Source organism: Candoia aspera, chromosome 3 (assembly GCF_035149785.1).
Source record: "Candoia aspera isolate rCanAsp1 chromosome 3, rCanAsp1.hap2, whole genome shotgun sequence".
Taxonomy (NCBI): Eukaryota; Metazoa; Chordata; class Lepidosauria; order Squamata; family Boidae; genus Candoia; species Candoia aspera.
The window spans coordinates 133,247,654-133,268,954 of NC_086155.1; positions in this window are offsets into that span (position 1 = coordinate 133,247,654).

A 21,301-nucleotide genomic window follows, 5' to 3' on the forward strand; every position below is an offset into this window, starting at 1 on the left:
TCAGTCCACACCTCAAATGGATGACTAGCCCCTTCCAGCAAGTGGCGCCAAGAGTCCAAAGCCGCTTTGACTGCAAAAGCCTCCTTTTCCCACACATGCCAACGTCTCTCTGTCTCAGAGAATTTGCGCGACAGGTAGGCACATGGCTTTAAACAACCCGCCCCATCTGCTTGCAACAACAGGGCTCCAACAGAATAATCAGAGGCATCTACTTGAACAACAAAAGGCTTGGAGGGGTCAGGATGTTGTAAAATAGGCTCCTGTGTAAAAGACTCCTTCAGCTTATCGAACGCCTCCTGACAAGCAGGAGTCCATCTAAGCAGTGCGCCTGGGTGTTTTACCCGGCGGGTTTCTCCCACCCCGTTCGTCCGAAGCAAATCTGTCAGGGGCGAAGTTATCTCCGCGAACCCCTTAATGAACAGCCGGTAGTAATTGCTGAACCCCAGGAAACTTTGAAGTTGCCTGTGGGTGCGGGGTCTCTCCCATTCCAGGATGGCCTGGATCTTAGCAGGATCCATCTCTATGCCTTTATCTGAGATCCTGTACCCCAGATAATCAATTTGTGTTTGATGGAATGCACATTTGGATTGGTCATCGCCAGCACTCTCCCTCACAGGATCGAAAGAACCTTTCTTTTCCTGGATAGGGGCCAGCGGGATTTGAAGTTTGGGATTCTCAGCTTTATGTAATGGTTGCCTACCCCAAACACTCAGACTCACAAGAGGTTACTTAAATGAAATCTGATTTATTAGGGAAATTATGGCAAATGCAGAGAAAGCTGAGAATGAGCAAAAGCGCGCGAAAATACAAACTAAATCCCCTTGCTTGAGGAGAACCCCTCCCTCGCCCGGCCATATCAACCGCCCCTTCCCAGGTGCTGGAAACCGTTAGCCTCAGCCTGGGAAAGCAACCTTGAATCCATGACCTAACCCAAACACATTCCAATATAGCAGCCAAGAGATAACACCTCAGCAGAGTGGAATTATCCACCCGCTCCTGAGAGTCAGCCCCCTCCAAGGAAATGGCATGCGAGGCGTTACAATGTACCAGGCACATTGAAACGGTGAACATGACATTTAGGTTGTGATCATATTATCCTCGCTGATATCGAAATAAGGTAACAGAAAGACTGATGTCAATTCAGTCAAGTCTCAGGCAGTATTACCCAGCCAAAGGAAATCTGAGAATTTACTTAATTAAGGATGCCTTGATAAACTTTGAGAATGCATTTACTGACCAATTAACTCAATAGGCATTCATGGACCAGTCCTTCTTTCTTCTTCTTAATTATTCAGCTTTGTCTGCTGACAAGAGCCCTGGTTAATTAAGATACTTTGAGGATCAAACTGCATGGTGCCCAGAGTTCGCTGGAGTTGGGCAGCTAATAAATTCAAATAAATAAATACATTTAATGTTCTGTAGACGTAACATTGATTAGTGTTTTCCAGTTATGGATGAATAGACTAAGTAGGATATTGTTACTAGGTACAGGAATATATACATTATTGCTACATTTCTACATACTAGATACACTTGGTTACAACATTTCATTTTATTTCCTCCAGTAGATCAGCCCTGGGATTAAAAACCCTGCCTTCTTTGGTATTAATGTGCTCAAAAAGACATATATAAATATATAAAAGTATTATGTTTCCTCTGTGTGTGTGTATGTGTGTGTGTGTGTTCCATGAACCAAAATACAGTTGTATCCCAATTTTTCCAGTTCTATTTTTTTTTTCAGCAAAGTTCATATCTTTAGAAGAAAGCATATGAAGAGGTCACAGGGAAACATGCACACTAAATAAATGTACTTTAAGGTGAAATCATGTATACAATAGAAGAAAAAAATAATACAATACAACCTTCTTTGCATTTCCATATATATTTCTCTGGAATATATATATATATATATATATATATATATATATATATGCATATGCATAATATGCACACACACATACATATATACATACAGACACACACTCTGTGTGTGTGTGTGTGTGTATTTTTTTTCTCCATATGCATACATATGCACACACACATACATATATACATACAGACACACACTGTGTGTGTGTGTGTGTGTGTGTATTTTTTTTTCTCCAGAGAAATATATATGGAAATGTAAACAAGGTTGTTACACAAGATTTCAAAATAATTTACAAATCTATGTAGAAATGGGTTGAAATAAAGTATAACACTGAAAAAATGGGAAATTGAATTCATACTTTACCCATTCTTTTCTACTCAATCCTAATTATGATAAGAAAAGAAGACCTTGCTCTATATCTTTGGTCAGAAATAGATGCCAGCACTAGAACAGGGCCTTTTCAGTCCTTGCCACATTTTTAAAGAATTTCAACTGCAGTAAGAGCCACCTGTTAATACAAGGAAGTAAAAATGGTGGTAGATGGTAATAACTAATAAAGGCTGTAATAAATCTTCTCCTCATCCTTGCTTGGAGAACATCCTTGCTAACACCCCTTAGCTGTATATTAATCTAAATCTTACTGGCTTGCTGTAATTCCAAGTGCCATAATTGCACTATGCTGAGAGATCCTCCCACTTTTCATGTGGCCACACCTAGAAGTGCATTCCTCTTCCCAGCCCAGCAATATAAGCTACTTGCAACAAGAACTTGACTAATGTGGGAGGATTAACCAGTGGATACAGCACTTAAGGCATAGGAATTCTGGCCTTACCCTGAACTGAACAGTGATGGACATGCTCCGCTCTTTAAAGTATCATGTACACTGATACTGATGGCACTCTATAAATCATGACTGTGATGGGGGAAATGGGGAATTGCCCTTTTCCAGTTTCTCCATCCTACCCTGAAGATAACTGAGTTCAATATTAATATGAGATTCATATCAGTGTTAAAAGCAGTTCTTACTTTATGTGTAGTGTGTGCTTTTCAGGATGTATGTGTATGTGTGTATATATAATCTTCAAGAAAACAATCTTTGAAAAAATATACTTCTAATCTTCTCAGCCTTTTGCTTCTTCTTCCAGCAATGTCATCACTCCTATGACTTAAAGTAGTATGGAAGCTTCCTGGTTAGACTCAGGGACCACACAGTCCATGCTCAAAGAGGCCATTTCTTTCCAGTTGGGTGCACTTGACATGAACTTTGGGTATTCCTTGGCTTTGGTACTCAGGCTTATCCTGAGAGTGTGATCCCTCTGTAGAGGCCATGACACAATGAAATGCTGGAATGTGGGATTATTTTTGTGAAGAAACTGATTAGGAGATGTAACAGAACTGAGTATCTTGAATATGAAGTCTTCACATGGCAACATTTTCTGTAAGCTTCGCTTAGCACTACCGATTCTGAGCTACAAAAATCCCAGACAACCACTAGATTGTAGCAAAGATTATTGCAGCCCAAAACAATAACATTAATCTGGCTTGTACAGTTTAATTCTAAGAGCAGTAAGCAAACTGAGATGATCTTGAGGACCATCAATGTACCCACCTGTCTTTTTGACCTTGAGTATCAATAACTACTGTTTTCTTTTTCTTGTCATATGCAGGCTTGCTTTCCTAACTTCCATATATTTGTTTTTCTCTGTGCTCGAAAAGTGAACCCAACCCAAAACAGTGTTTATGTCTATGATGTGATACAGTGGTAATACAATGAACCCAAAATAGAAAAACCAGAGATGAAAAGAAAAGAAAATATGCTGTTCAACATGGGAAGGATAGATGGGAGAAAAAAAAAACTGTGATCAAAAAGCCATCTGCATGCTAATCTGAACGTTTTTCAAGTAAAACAAACAGAAGATGGGAAGGGGGAGTTGGAAAGCTAAGAGGATCTATGAACCAAAATAATTACAAGCAGGAAAACACTGACAAGTGAGAAATAAAGGAAGGAACAGATTGGATTGGCATGCTCTTCTTCACAACACTGGAAACATGCATTCAGCAGTGTGACTATTATAATTGGGGCAGAGACCAAATAAGGCAAAATATTTAAACCTGTCTTCTAACAAACAGATAAACTGTTAAAAGTTCTGTCAACACCACGAGAGAAGGGGCACTTGGGTATGAAGTGTTTGGTTTGGTTGCCAAGCTTTGCAATCAGGTTACACTTTTCTTCTGTGACATCCTAGCTAATCTTTTCTGCTTCTCCCATTTGACTTGAGAGTTGTTTGAATAGGAGGCAGGTGATAGTTATTCTGACCAGGATCCCTGAAACAAATCTTCAGAGGATGCCCCACTCTGAAAGTATGCATGATACTGAAATGAAGATTTCTGAAATATTCAGGAGACACTACTCGTTACAGAGGTGTGCAGATGCAGCTTATTACTTATACCACTGGGTCTGTATCATGTAATTACAAGATACTCTTCTACAAAATATAAAAAAAGGCACCCCTAATTGCATACAAATGGTTCAAGGATCTGTTAAACCAGCTGTAGAATGGAGAAGAATGGATCAAAGTTTATACAAAGTTGACCTTGATTGTTAATATCAGCCACTTCATTGGAAACCTAATACAGGACCAGTTAGTTCAACATTATCCATGTATGCTGTACTCTGCCTTTCATCTATTCAGACAGTGAGACAGTCAACTATTGACATCTGGGCTTCAAGAGCATAAAATGAACATCTGCAGCTGATGCTCCATCTAGTTCACTACTGCTTTTGCTTAACTGGAAAAAGCTTGCAAGCAAAGAAGATGTCTAGCTCAACCACCTGACATTTATTTTAACCCATAGAGTTAAGGATTGGATTTTTCAGTGTTCTGCCATTGAACTGGTATTGTTCTCTGGGTGTGGAGTCTACACCCCTGATCCACAGTTGTCCTCTGTGGGCTTGGGGCTACTTCTAAAAAAGGAAAACCGTACAGCAAAGGAACAGGAACTATTAAGCATTAGATATATAAAATTTCTGGCAAATGTAATCCACTCTAGTCAGTGTTATAGGCTGATACTTCATTACGAAGGTACACAATGAGTCAAACCTAATATACACTGATATGCATTAGGGTTGCCAGATCTGGGATGCAAACATCTGGATTACCACTAGGTGGCACAAAGATACAATTCTAGTTTTTGCTGCCATCTTTTGCAGACATGTAAAATCCAAGTTCTAAACTCTCATAATATTTAACATTCAAAAATCAAAATAATCCAAGACTACATAAAATCAATGTGAAGAGGAAGCATGGAAGTTGGCGCTGAGAAGGCTCGGCATTACTGCCCTTATTCTTTTTAGGCTATAATCAATAGATACTTACTGAAGCTTTCAACTGAAAGTCTATTTAGTAGATCAAAATATTCTTCTATAACAATAAGGCTTTTATTTAAGTAAAAAAGAAATCCTTAAATGCAGCAATGATGGAATATATGTAATCATTCTCTCTCATACCAAATATTGTTGTTTATTCGTTCAGTCGCTTCCAACTCTTTGTGACTTCATGGACCAGCCCACGCCAGAGCTTCCTGTCAGTCGTCAACACCCCCAGCTCCCCCAGGGACGAGTCCGTCACCTCTAGAATATCACATACCAAATATAACAGCAGGAAAACTGGGGAAGATAAACAAAGTCATAGAAAGAAAAAACAATCCAACACTCAGGTCTTTAGCTCACACAGGTCTTTAAACTGCGGGATGCAGCCTCATTAATACTAACCTTAATCTGTTGCTTATTTACAACAGGAAGGATTGCAGACAGTGGTAGAAGGAGTTATGAAATTTGGGGAAGAAAGTGGAGGTATTGGTGTATACTTTAATATGTATAGACATCATGGAGTCCTTGGTGCACTCTAAGCCTTGTTTTCTTGCAGACGTTTCATTGCCAGACTAGGCAACATCTTCAGTGCATATAGACCGCTCCCATGCATATTTGTGACTGTGTGTGTGTATGAGAAAGATAGAAAGTGAGGTGTCAGAAGTGATTGTAAAAGAGAACTTTGGGCCCGGGATATGTATGATACTGAAAATAATACTAGCTTTAAATATTTGCAGTATAGGGTTTGAGAAAGAGACAAATAATCTACTGAAGAAAATAATAGGATCAAAAAAGCGAGATTGTGTTTTGCAATTTTGTTGCCTTGCATATATGTTCTTGTTCATTGTCTTCTATTAATCATACTAATTTGCCAGTATAACAATAATTTCAATTTACCTGATTGTTGCGACAACCTATCAACTTCAAAGCTTAATTTAAATCATGCTTTCAATATAGTCCTCTTATTTTAAAAAAAGCAAATATAATCCAGCACTAATTTTGTGGTTCTAGTTATGGTCTGAAGTGTGTGTGTATGTGTGTGTGTTTAAGAAAAAGCTCTTTTGTATTTTATGAAATACATTGTCAGAAGCCACAAATTGTATTCCATCTGCATTATATGTCACACTTTTAAAACAAAAACATAACAGTAACCATCAAACGAGATTGTTGACTGAAGGCTGACACTTGTTTTTGTTCCATCCTGAAATTATATGTGAAATGAAAGTGTATTTTCTAGTTCCTGGATTTTGAAAAGCCAACAAATAGATTGCCACTGTCAACTCTGAGATTTATATTAAGTATGCAAAACAGCTAATCAAGTTTGGAGCTCCCTCAAGTGGATACTTACTCTATCTAGTGAAAATGGACATTTATCCTCCTTTTTTAGTATGCAGGGAATTGCCTGAAAAATCTTGTATACAAAAGAAATGCAGAACTACAATATGTAACCTAATTTTCCCCCACTGCCCCATTTTACCACTTTCCTTAAAATGGATCCCATGGTACAGTGCACATGTATTTGTGGCCTAATGCATCTCCTGCCACATGGTTGGAGTTCAGAAACAATAAATGATGTAGGGCATTCTTTGGTTCCATTAACCAACTGGTAGCCTGAGATTCTTTCCTCTGTATATATTTAACATTTAGCAACAGTGAAAACCAGAGAGGGGGGAAGGGAGGGAAGGAAAGAAGGAAGGAAATGTTTCTAATGACATTTTGTTGATGGGTAATTTCTGTAAATTACATTTGTAAATTAGATCAATTGAACAAATCTGAACAGGCAACAAAACTAATGGTTTTCCTAAACTACTTAGTTGCTTAGGTTGCAGATAAATGGGGCAAGGTTGAATGTATCCCCATTAATGTATTTACATATAATACACATACATGCACATACACATAGAGACCTATAAACACACACACATATACACACATAGTGGGGGAGAAGCCTTTTCTCACCCTTATTCATTTTATTCATTTCCTTCCATCCTCTTTCTTCCATAGTGAAAATAGTTTATTTTAATACTTCCTAGTCTTAATTAATTACTGGTCTATAACACATGCCATCTAATCTTTTGACGGCTATATTCCATACCAAATTTAAACCTTTGTGAAAAGTTCCATATATCCACCATAAAATGACCCTTCCTGCATGAATACTTTACCAGCCCATACGAATGTCCCATTAACAGAAATTTTACTGCTCTTCTCACTATATTCTGGTCCCTTCCCCATGCAAGAGTTGTACTGTCCTATAATTGGCAATACAGCTGTGTTCCCATGGTTCTGCCAGGTTTGGGAGATCTGTGCTGTTCAGCTGATTAACTTGCAGTTCAGCTGTAAGTACAGAGGAAATACTTCCTCCAGAGCAGTGGTATGGGAAGTTTTTCATTATTGGAAGTTCTCATCTTATTTCCCCTCCTGACTCTTCAGTCCTTTATCCTCACTGCTGTAGCTAAGGTGCCATTGCATCTTCCCAGCATTTCCTTTTAATATCTTTCAACCAGAAGGCTATTTCTGTCTCTCCCACCAAAACAATAAATGGGTTTTTTTTTACCCATCCTCTGTCTGACCCTTTGTCTAGAATAATCCCAGCAAGGCTTTGGAAGTAGTAGTTCTTTCTGCAATGGGTTTCTCCAACCCAGCCTCTTCAAACTTATTTTGTCACTAAACTGTATTAAAAAGGTAAAGGTTTCCCTTGACGTAAAGTCCAGTCGAATCCGACTCTAGGGGGCGGTGCTCATCTCCGTTTCTAAGCCATGGAGCCGGCGTTGTCATAGACACTTCCGGGTCATGTGGCCAGCATGACGACTCGGAACGCCGTTACCTTCCCGCCGAAGCGGTACCTATTGATCTACTCACATTTGCATGTTTTCGAACTGCTAGGTGAGCAGGAGCTGGGACGAGCAACGGGAGCTCACCCCGCCGCGCGGTTTCGAACCGCCGACCTTCCGATCGGCAGCTCAGCGGTTTAACCCGCAGCGCCACCGCGTCCCTTAAACTGTATTAGGCATATAATATATTATCTACGCTGTTCTACAGCTTCCTGCAATCCAATAAAAGGTGGAATAGAAATGTTTAATATGCATCAAGTAAAATAATACACATTTAACAACCAGGCAAAATAATTTTTAAGGTTTTTTAAAAAAAACTCCTGAAATCAAGTAGTAAATGCAATAAAACTAACGATTTTCTTAAATAAAGACTCAGGAAGGAGCAAGAAAATGCATCAATAATGTACACAGTTTGCAAGCCAGTGGTTTGGTGTAGTGGTTAAGGCAAAAGGCTAGAAACCGGGAGACCGGGTTCTAGTCCCACTTTAGGCATGAAGCCAGCTGCGTGACCGTGGGCCAGTCACTCTCTCAGCCCTAGGAAGCACGCAAGGGCAAACCACTTCTGAAACTTTGCCAAGAAAACTGCAGGGACTAGTCCATAAAGTTGCCAGGAGTCAAAAACTGACTTGAAGGCATACACACAAAAAATGTAGACAGTCTTTACTCAAGAGAGTAAAAATCACTCTTGATTTAACTATTTTCTGCAAATCTTTTCAATTCCCAAGTTCACTGTCTATTCCTACATCTCTTTGTTAGCATTGTGGTTATGCTAAGAAGTTCTGGTTTGGATCTACTGTTATAAATCTACTGGTACTGACACTGACTGTAAATTTTAAGCAAGAATACAGAAAATAAAAAACGAAACACCCACTGACAACAGAAATAGCAGAGCGAGAGGTATAAAATTGCACTAGAAATGTGTTCTGTGCTCTCAGATATCAAAAATGGCACCTAATATTTAGGCATCATAGCCCTCCTGTGAAATCATGAAATAAATATGTCTTTGGCATTTCAATCATTGTCAAACTTTTCTTTAGGAATGCAACATCAAAGATAGCAAGATAGTTGTTGTTGTTATTATTATTATTCAAATTTTGGTACCACTCATCTCCCCCAAAAGAGGGACTCTGGGTGGCTTACAATAAAATTAATACTATAACAATAAACATTAAAATCTCATAAAAATAAAAACACAAAAACCAACTGTTTGGTAGATGATTTTGAACTTGGAAAAACACAAATGTTCTCAAATTTCTGTCCCCTCCCCACACCAATCCCATTGCTAACAGGAAACTGAGGGATTTGCAATCAAAACACATTTAGAGTCTACCAAGCTGGCAAAATCTGATTTTAGACTAGGAAAAACAGACTTTCAGTGCTTAGTTATAAAATTCACTGGATTGATCCTGGACCAGTTACTCTTTTTTTTATCTTAAATGATCTTACAAGGTTGCAAAACTAATATGGAACAAGAAAGAGAAACAGGCAGGCTAACCTGAGCTCCATATACAGAAAAACTAGAATCAAAATGTAAAGCATTAATTTCTTAGTTTGTTTGACCTCAACCATGGGATGTTTTCATTTCTCTTACAGTCAATGGGTGTTGTAGGTCTAAAGGAGCATGCCCTGCACTTCCCTGCTGTAGAGTATTAGATACTGTATAACATTTTAAGGTGGATTGCCTTGTGAATCTTAAAATTAAGAGAAAAACCCCTCTGACCTAAAAAGCTTCTTCATCAAGGTAATACTTTTTCCTAGAAAAAAATAGTATTTTGGAGCACTAATTTGATCTACAGCAATAAGGACCTCTGTGCCCTATTCCAGTTCAACTCAATCCTTCCATTTAAAAGGAAATCATACGGAATTCAGTGGAATTTACATTAAGGCTACCAAGTCTGGATTGCTAGAATCCAGATGTCTACCAGATGGCAGCAAATGGGGTTGTCTATCTGTCTTTGCTGCCATCTAATTATTGTCTGGATTTTTGTAGAGTAGACTTGGTAGCCTTAATTTACTTCTCATAAATGGATATAAGGTTGCAACCCCAGAGCAATAAAGTTTATTAAAGTCCAAACATCAGAATGATACAGGGATTACAAAAAATGCAAAAGAATTTCCCAGTCCACAATATCCAACTTTTATCTCTAAAACCTTAAAAATACAATTCTCTGCCAAATGAGAGCACATGTTGCCTCAGAAATATATTCTTTAAATGTACCTTCAGAAATTTAAATGTACTGTTTAAGGGCTTGCTGATTTTCTGAATATATAAGGGTCTAAGAACCTATCCTAAATCTCCTTTAAATCCCCCATTTGCTAAGTCTAATAAACTGGCCTAAAGGTAAAATCATTTGTGCCTGTTAAGCTGCTTGTAATACTAAAGCTGTGCCATCCTGAAGATGAGATGATACTTTGGCCACAATGTCATTAATATTATTATTTCATGGTACAATTATATATAAGTCTACTCAAGGGTAAGCACCATTCCAGTGGTATTATTCTTCAGGTAAATGAGTAAGGAACTATGATCTATAGCAGCTATAATAGAAGAACAGCTCTCCAGAGTTTTGGACAACTAAGAGATATGCCCAGCAAAGTTGATGGAAGTTTCTTGTTATCTTCTCTAGAATGTGACCTAATATCAGCCCAGGGAAAAGCTGTTATGCTTTTTCTGCCTGCCTCCTTCAAGAATGCAGATAGGAATTCTTCCTCTGTGATATTCCCATAAATGAAGTAGTAGTCTCTGCAATGTTTGCACCTTGGTGAAGCAGTCTCTCTCCCTCTCGGCTGGAGGGGAGGAAAACATACCTTTTTCTACACTTTGCTTTCAGAATAAATGGATGCAGAAATGAAATGTAAACTAGTACCCTCCAGAGATATCCAGCTACATAAACCCCAATAAGTATAGCTAGTAGTCCAAGATTATGGGGAGTTGTTATATCCTTGGTTATTTACCTATACTTAACTTACTCAAGTGTAAACTGAAATAAGTCTTCTATCAAAAATTACTTCTGGGCCTTTTTGTATATAAATAGTATTAATTAAAGCAGGAACATTTACTCTGACTTCCGTTTTCTTCTTTCATGAGCAGATGTACTTTTGCGCACTTCCAAATGTTATCTTGATGGCCTAAGAAAATGTTTTTATACAGATCAATCCTCTCTTGGTTCATTAACAAAACCCCTTCTTTCTGTTTTTGGAAGTAATAAATAAGTAAAAGTGACAGGAATTTGACAGCAAACCAAGTAGCTGCTTTACCATTGTGGAAATAGATGTGTTGACTATAAATCAAGCTTGTACAACTCAAATTACTCTTCAGGACCATTTTTCTATTTATATTAACTCCAGGAAAAGTGCACAGCTACATTAGTCAAGAAAAGCATTTTGGTATCCCTTTTCGGTGTTTCCTTTGAAATCATTCCATATTAAGTTTCTCTTTCACTTGTGTCCTTTTTAAAAAAAATCTCTGAGTTCTACCAATCTTTCTGGACTTTTTTTCTCTCTGTTCTTTTATCGTGCCTTCTCTGTTTTCAGCTTTGCAATTCTTAACAATGATATTATCAGTTCCTCGGATCAGCAAAACTTTGTTATCCCTTATCTTTAGCTTCCCACCCATGGGTCAGTCCCTTAATTTTTTCTCTCCACAACATTTGCATCCCTTTTCTCCAGGTATTTTGTATCTCCCTACCCTGTTGCATTTTTAACTCATCTATCATCCCTTTTTCATTATATCCACATCTCTTTGCACCCAAATTTCACAACCACCTCTGTTTTTTCTTTGTTTTCACACAATGCTTACATGCAGTAATAATTAATTGTAAACTGCAGAGAGTTTATCAGTGAATCACTCCTAGGTAACACCACATGAGACAAGGACTATGTGCTGATGTTTCACCAGCAATGCATAGGTTTTGTTACTCAGTATTGTATTTAACTGATTGTATTTGCCCAAGGTGTGGCTCTTTTTACTTGCCTACACTTAACCTTATTTTACCATTTACATGCCGGTGTCCCTCAGGTTAGAGATACTATTTTGGAAGACTTTTCCTGTGCTGTTTTAATCACACTATTAGCAAACTTAGTCACCTCATTGCTCAGTCATAATTTCAGATGATTTGTGAAGAAAATCAAAATGCATCTGTGGAATAGTAGAGGATTGCTACCAGTCAATATCAACAAAACCGGTCCAGATGGACCAATCATCTAACTCAGAGTCAGGGTAGTGTGATGCTAAGAATGCAGCAACATGCTAACAATATATGATAGTTATTTATTTATGTATTTATTTGTTAAATTTATATGGCCGCCCATCTCACTTGCTTAAGACTCTAAACCACAAAGACAATTGATTGGTCTGCCCAGTTTGGTATAAATCAGAACATGCTGAGAAAGTAGACATTGCTTTGAATGAAACTAGCAGAAGTATTACAGGATGTCTGAAACCTAGTTCTCTAGATAAGATCTACCACCTAGCCGGCATTGCCCCGCCTGCTGTCCGTAGAGAAGCAGCAGCATATAGAGAGAGGCTTAAATCATCAATATCCAAACAACACCCTCTGTATGGCCTACAATCAGCTCCTCAGAGATTAAAATCCAGGAAAAGTTTCCTTAGGTTGATGGAAGATTTTGATGAATTTAAAAGTAGAGTGGACCTATGGAAAGCTACAAAGAACCAACACTGGATGGAACCAGCAGAGGAGCTGGCACCTGGCTCTGGTGAAAGTTGGGAAGTATAGAAATTGTTGAACAGACTGCACACAGGCATAACAAGATCCAGAGATACTCTGAACAAATGGGACTATCCAGTGGCCTCTGCCCTTTGTGACTGTGGAGACATGCAGACAACAATACGTATGTACACTTGTTCTTTGTGCCCTGATCATTGCACATTTGAGGACCTCATGACAGTATGACAGAACACAATTAATGTTGCCAGTTTCTGGGCAAGATCTGTTTAACTTTTATATATTTTAACTTCTATATTTTAAATTCTGTGTTTTACAGTATGCCTTATTTTAATTGTGATGCTTCTGACACAAATAAATAAATTGATTGGCCATTGCTAGAAAACAGAATGCCAGTTTATATTAGCATTGAACCCACAAGATAAGTTGGATAGGACTATGAAAGCTAGCATTGAATTATGGGAGCTATAGTCTTTCACATCTGAACAGCGGCAGGTCAGGGAAGGCTAGACTAGATGATCCAGAACTTACAGTGTTATTAATTCATCATATTCTGCCATAAACTTCAACTGAGAAGAAGTATGGAGAACTACAGTACTTCACAGAAGCTACATAGTGCATTCTCTGGGCTCTGACATACTTTTTTTTTTTAAGGAAGTAAAATATAATCACGTACTTAAGTAAAACAATTCTGTTGCAACTGAAGTGCATCTCTGCCTCAAAAGCTGTATAATTGCTGCCTTCCTCATTTGCCTTTTTAAAAAACAACCTAGTTTTGAGATTTGAACAAGTAGGAAAATTAGCAATAAACATGAGGAGGGTGCACATGTGAGCACACACGCTGCTGCAAAATAACCCTTTTAAGCATCTCTGCCCCGTTGGCTCCAATTAACCTAAGTATTTTTTATAGGTTGCAGCTAGCTGCAATCAGTCATGTTTTCCTCAGTTGGAACTAATAATAATAACATCCATCATTACTGTAACTTCTCACAAACATATACATTCTTTTTCTTCCTCCTGAAGTATTTTAAAGCTCCCTTTACCAATGAGAAATTGTGAAGAGAAGCAGCTCAATTTTCTTTCACATTTGCTTGATCCTTTGGTGTAATCAGCGCTGTCTGGGCCAGGCAAGGTCGCGGACTGTCGCAATGTTTGTCCCTGTATGAAATCGCCTAGTTCTAGTGCCATTAAGTACTCAGCAGCTTCCCTCCTCTCTGTCCCACTGTTTTTAATCTGCTGGAGCACTTCAGCAGTAGTGCTCCACTTGTGGTCGTATTTCAGAGATTACTGTCAGAGGCTGTTTCCAGAGCCCCAGTCAACTAACAGCCACCATTCCATTTGTTTCAGCAGAATGGAGTTGTGTTTTAGAAGAAGGCACAGCAGGGTTTAAGTTTAAGCTTTCTGCCCAAACTCCTGGCTCAAAGAAGCTAAGAGGCAACTGGCAGGGCAATCTAACAAACAGCATTGCCCTCCATCACCTTCCTGTCATGGCTCTGTTGGCTTTTCATAGGCTGAAAGTTGCATAAATCAGCAAGGAAATAATGAAAAGAGTGGAATTCTACTCACTTCCTGAAAGATTGGCGACATCTGTAATGCTTCCTTTGCACAGATATATGGAGAACATATGCATCTTGGCATATGGAGAATTGAGAGGTAAAAGGCCACCTCAGGTGACACAGTCAACCCCATCAGTCCTTCCTGAATCATGCAGGCCTTTCTGTGGAGAACAGTGCATGTTACACAAGGACTGTTGTGTGCCACAATGGTGGTCTTATGTTTCAGAATTAGGCATTTGATCTCAGAAGAAATGAACAAAGAGATTCCTTCACATTAAATAGAATGCAACAGCAAGATTCAGCTGTTAATCCAGTTGATTCTCATCTTTAGAATGGGATGGTTGCCATCTGGTCCATCTTATCATGAAAACGACTTGGGCTGCCCTTGCTAGCATTTGAATTACTTTAAAATATTCTCCTCTGCTTTAGACCTTCAGCAAAGGTTTGTTACCTTGTTGTGGTGCTGGAGCTTGAGCACCTCAGTGATGCCATGAGCTAAACCGTGAAGGGCCACCCAAGACGGGAAGGTCATGACAGAGAGATCAGACTAAATGTGATCCCTGGGGAAGGTAATGGCAACCCACCCCAGTATTCTTGCCGTGAAAACTAAATGGATCAGTAGAACCAGAAATATGTCGGTATATCATTGGAAGATGACACCCCCAGGTCGGAGGATGGTCAAAATGCTACTGGGGAGAACAGAGGATGAGTTCAACTAGCCCCAGACGTGATGACGCAGCTAGCTCAAAGCCGAAAGGACGGCTAGCAGCCGACGGTGCTGGTGATGAACGGCGAATCTGATGTTCTAAGGATCAAGACACCATTGGAACCTGGAATGTAAGATCTATGAGCCAGGGCAAATTGGATGTGGTTATTGGTGAGATGTCAAGATTAAAGATAGACATTCTGGGCGTCAGTGAACTGGTATGGACTGGAATGGGCCACTTCTCATCAAATGACCACCAGATCTACTACTGTGGACAAGAGGACCACAGAAGAAATGGAGTAGCCTTCATAATTAATAGTAAAGTGGCTAAAGCAGTGCTTGGATACAATCCAAAAAAACGACAGAATGATCTCAATTTGATCTCAGGACAAGCCATCTAACATCACAGTGATCCAAATATACGCCCCAACCACAAATGCTGAAGAAGCTGAAGTAGAGCAGTTCTATGAGGATCTGCAGCACCTACTGGACAACACGCCTAAAAGAGATGTTATTTTCATCACAGGAGACTGGAATGCTAAGGTAGGCAGTCAAATGACACCTGGAATTACAGGTAAGCATGACCTGGGAGAACAAAACGAAGCAGGACATAGGCTGATAGAATTTTGCCAAGTCAACTCACTCTGCATAACAAACACTCTCTTCCAACAACCTAAGAGACGGCTTTATACATGGACTTCCCCAGATGGACAACACCGAAATCAGATTGACTACATCCTTTGCAGCCAAAGGTGGCGGACATCTATACAGTCAGTAAAAACAAGACCTGGAGCTGACTGTAGTTCAGATCATGAACTTCTTATTGCACAATTTAGGATCAGACTAAAGAGATTAGGGAAGACCCACAGATCAGCTAGATATGAGCTCACTAATATTCCTAAGGAATATGCAGTGGAGGTGAAGAATAGATTTAAGGGACTAGATTTAGTAGATAGGGTCCCAGAAGAACTCTGGAGAGAAGTTCGCAACATTGTTCAGGAGGCGGCAACAAAATACTTCCCAAAGAAAGAGAAAACCAAGAAGGCAAAATGGCTGTCTGCTGAGACACTAGAAGTAGCCCAAGAAAGAAGGAAAGCAAAAGGCAACAGTGGTAGGGGGAGATATGCCCAATTAAATGCAAAATTCCAGAGGTTAGCCAGAAGAGATAAGGAATTATTTTTAAACAAGCAATGCATGGAAGTGGAAGAAGACAATAGAATAGGAAGGACAAGAGACCTCTTCCAGAAAATTAGAAACATGGGAGGTAAATTCCAGGCAAAAATGGGTATGATCAAAAACAAAGATGGCAAGGACCTAACAGAAGAAGAAAAGATCAAGAAAAGGTGGCAAGAATATACAGAAGACCTGTATAGGAAGGATAACAATATCGGGGATAGCTTTGACGGTGTGGTCAGTGAGCTAGAGCCAGACATCCTGTAGAGTGAGGTTGAATGGGCCTTAGGAAGCATTGCTAATAACAAGGCAGCAGGAGACAACGGCATCCCAGCTGAACTGTTCAAAATCTTGCAAGATGATGCTGTCAAGGTAATGCATGCTATATGCCAGCACATTTTGAAAACACAAGAATGGCCATCCGATTGGAAAAAATCAACTTATATCCCCATACCAAAAAAGGGAAACATGAAAGAATGTTCAAACTATCGAACAGTGGCACTCATTTCACATGCCAGTAAGGTAATGCTCAAAATCCTGCAAGGTAGACTTCAGCAATTCATGGAGCGAGAATTGCCAGATGTACAAGCTGGGTTTAGAAAAGGCAGAGGAACTAGGGACCAAATTGCCAATATCCGCTGGATAATGGAAAAAGCCAGGGAGTTTCAGAAAAACATCTATTTCTGTTTTATTGACTATTCTAAAGCCTTTGACTGTGTGGACCATAACAAATTGTGGCAAGTTCTTAGTGGTATGGGGATACCAAGTCATCTTGTCTGCCTCTTAAGAATCTGTATAACGACCAAGTAGCAACAGTAAGAACAGTAAGAACAGACCACGGAACAACGGACTGCTTTAAGATTGGGAAAGGAGTACGGCAGGGCTGTATACTCTCACCCTACCTATTCAACTTGTATGCAGAACACATCATGCGACAAGCTGGTCTTGAGGAATCCAAGGCTGGAGTTAAAATCTCTGGAAGAAACATTAACAATCTCAGATATGCAGATGATACCACTTTGATGGCTGAAAGTGAAGAGGAACTGAGGAGCCTTATGATGAAGGTGAAAGAAGAAAGTGCAAAAGCTGGCTTGCAATTAAACCTCAAAAAAACCAAGATTATGGCAACCAGCTTGATTGATAACTGGCAAATAGAGGGAGAAAATGTAGAAGCAGTGAAAGACTTTGTATTTCTAGATGCGAAGATTACTGCAGATGCTGACTGCAGTCAGGAAATCAGAAGACGCTTAATCCTTGGGAGAAGAGCAATGACAAATCTCGATAAAATAGTTAAGAGCAGAGACATCACACTGACAACAAAGGTCCGCATAGTTAAAGCAATGGTGTTCCCTGTAGTAACATATGGCTGCGAGTGTCATGCTCTACATTTCGATCTTTTGTTAACATCGTAACGTTTCTCATGTCAAACCCTTTCTCCGTGTATATTCAATGAACCCTATGCTGGTATTTTCCATTCCTGCTCTCCTCGTTGTTTTCCAACATTGGAATGCATGTTTGGGTTAACACTCCTGTTCAAGGTTACTTTCCCAGGCGCGTGTAACGGTTGCTAGCACCTGGGAGGGGGTGGCGGCTGACATGCATCGGGGCGGGACTGGATTGAACGCAAGGCTCTTAAGTTTGTATTTGGCGCGCTTTTGCTCATTCTCAGCTTTCTCTGTATTTGCATACTATTCCTTTAATAAATCAGTTATCTTTAAGCCCGGGCTTGTGAGACTGAGTATTTGGAATTAGGCAACCATTACAGCGAGAGCTGGACCATAAGGAAGGCTGGGAGAAGGAAGATCGATGCTTTTGAACTGTGGTGTTGGAGGACAATTCTGAGAGTGCCTTGGACTGCAAGAAGATCAAACCAGTCCATCCTCCAGGAAATAAAGCCAGAGTGCTCACTTGAGGGAATGATATTAAAGGCAAAACTGAAATACTTTGGCCACATAAAGAGAAGACAGGACACCCTGGAGAAGATGCTGATGCTAGCGAGAGTGGAAGGCAAAAGGAAGAGGGGCCGACCAAGGGCAAGATGGATGGATGATATTCTAGAGGTGACGGACTCGTCCCTGGGGGAGCTGGGGGTGTTGACGACTGACAGGAAGCTCTCGCGTCCATGAAGTCACAAAGAGTTGGAAGCGACTAAATGAATAAACAACAACTGCTTTAGACAAAAGGTAACCAGTTGTCAAGATGAACTTAATACTAAGTGTTATATTGTACCTGCACCTGACACTCTTAGCACATAATAATTCCCAGGTGAATGGGTGAAGTGCTTATCCTGAAAAGCCATTGACTTTGAAGTAATGACAGTTGATGTGAAATTTCTGTACATAATATGATTTGTGAATCATATACAGTATATTACTGAAACTTGGGTGGCTTTGCATTCTACTTTACAGGGGAGAATCCTTCAGCTTTTACTGAAGGGCTGTCAGACTATAATCCCCTATGTGAAGATGTCCTATATTTTAAGGGCTGTCTACTCTGATCCAGTTTTTAAAAGTATGTATGTATGTATATATGTATATGTATGTGTGTGTGTGTGTGTGTGTGTGTGTGTGTGTATATATATATATATATAAAAGAGGAGAGCAGAAAGAAGTCTTGAAGTTGTCCACTAACAATTGGATAACAGACACATTGCGGGCAGAATTTCACCTGGACATAACATACTGTGATGAGATCTATTTCACTTAGAGAAACTTCCTCTAGGTTTATATCTAGATAATAAATAAGTGTAGGAAACCGTTATACAAAGAGAGTGATCAAGAGGCAGGGATAAATATGCCAGTATCTCTAGTTCTCACATTCACATTTAAAAAAAAAAATTTTTCATGAAGAAAGAAAATTGTACGTATACGTATTCCTATTTCTTAATAGAAAAGAAAAAGTAATTCTCACTCATTTGCACCAGCCAAATTCAGAAAGTATTCCCAGTGGGAAGCAACCAGGCCATACTTGTCTGCCCTTCAGCTGTTAAAGATAAGAAAACTTTTGGGGGCTGTGGGGAGAGAGGAATAAGAGATGGTAACCCTAATTCAGTATTACAAAGATTGATTCCATTCACAAATTGATTTTAAAAAGAGAGAGAACCCTTTGAGTTTTTCCATAGATCTTGTGAACCCATTTCTAGATGTTAATAATTAAAGCCAAAGAAAATTAACCAAATGCTATTCTCACCTATTTTTGATTATTTATAAGTGGCTATGCTATTAATGAACATTAATAGGTTTAATCTCCCTAGCTAAATTCATCAGTTAGGGCACTGCAATTGAAAAGGCAACTATATTTTTGTCTCCTCCTTCTCAAAGTATGCCCACCTAGATACGTCCATATCCAACTACCATTTTGCTCTACACTTGAAAATGTTAAAAATTGCCTGAGTCTTCATGGTCTAACTCTCTTTCCATAAGAGTCAGCCAAATGGTTCTGAGCAGCTCTCAAGGAAGGCCTGATGGTATTGGCGCTCTCAGTGTTGTATCTCCTGCATAATTAGAAATAGTCTGACTTTGAATGTAGAACTAGATCCCATTCAAATAGATCAAGTAGATCAAATCACTTTGGAAAGTGATCCCAACATGATTTGAGGGGGGGTAGATGGGAACAGTGATTGCTTTAAGGAATAAGGATTTTAAACGCATTTTGGAAAAGATGTCAGCCTATTCTACTCTGTCACATTTGTGCTTCTATTTCAGAAGAGGGAGGAATAAGCAATGAATTATTTAACTGACACATCTCCTTTTGAAACAGGAATGTGTACTACTAGGCTTTGAGTTTCCAAGGCTTCTTCTCTGGCAGAAAGAGAATGCTCCTGACTACTGCAAGGGAGATATAACCAAAGAGCCTTTTCTGGTAGAGTTACTGTATCTGTCAACTGTTTTTCATGCCATGACCATTTGTGTCAACTGACTTCCTTTCTTGCAACTGCAGATCATAATCCCCACATTTAAAGCAGTTTGGACAAGGGACAGATCTGGAGACCAATGTCACCTTGTATATTTTTACAGAGACTTTTGCAGTACATCTGTACAGGGAACAAAAACACCTGTGAAAACAGAAGAAAAAAAAATGTGAGAAGGCTAATCTATCTGAATTGCAGGCATATCTATGCAGTATCTTTTGACAGCCCATATTCCCCCTCAGAATGTGGATTTGATTTTATGTCAATCCATCAAGATGGTTGATGGGTGAATCCATTGTATTCTATTGTATAAGTTTTTTCTTTCACTATTACTGAAGTGTCTGAATGAAACAGGCACTAATTGTACACTATAGCAGCCCACTGCAGATTCAATTCAATTGATTTTATTACGGTCACTGACCAGTACAAGATACAATTCTATTAAAATATGCACATTAGCCATTAGCCATAAAATATGAGCCCTCTAAATTAAAATAATTTTAAATTTGAATTTACAAGTTCCAATTAGGTGTTAAAATATGTTTGGATCACAATGTAAGTGAGCCCCTTAATCAAGTTTAAAAACAATCTTATTAATTTGCATTATCATGACTAATATTCTATCAGGTATAAGTGTCTATAAAAAAATATATAAAATATTAAAAGGAGTGATAGAAAGAGTAAAATAGCATACATAAAATGTGTTATATAGACCACAAAGTTATTACAAGGGATACATTACTACATTTTTCCAATCATCTGACTATCTTCATAGCAGCTGCACAGAATCTGGCTACTTGCGCCATGACAGTTGGATATTCATCTATAAGTAACATTTGCATACAATCTATACCTTTCCATCTAGGGCATTTACTAATCAAAGGTAATATTACTTTACTCCTGAGCTCTTTATAAAAAGGACAATGGAGAAGCACATGGTCTGTAGTTTCTATCTCTCCATTGTTACAAGGGCACCGCCTTGCAGCTATTGGGATTTTTTTGTATCTGCCTTCCAAGACTGCAGAAGGGAGTGCATGGCTTCGAGCTAGGGAGAAAGCTTTCCGCTGGCTAGGAATTTCAAGTTTAGAAAGGTAGTTAGCGGTATTGACAATATATTTATTATGCTCTGAAGATAGGAAATGAGGGGCCTTCTGTAAGTCCATTTGTCTCTCTATATCCTTTATCCTTTGCTTCAGG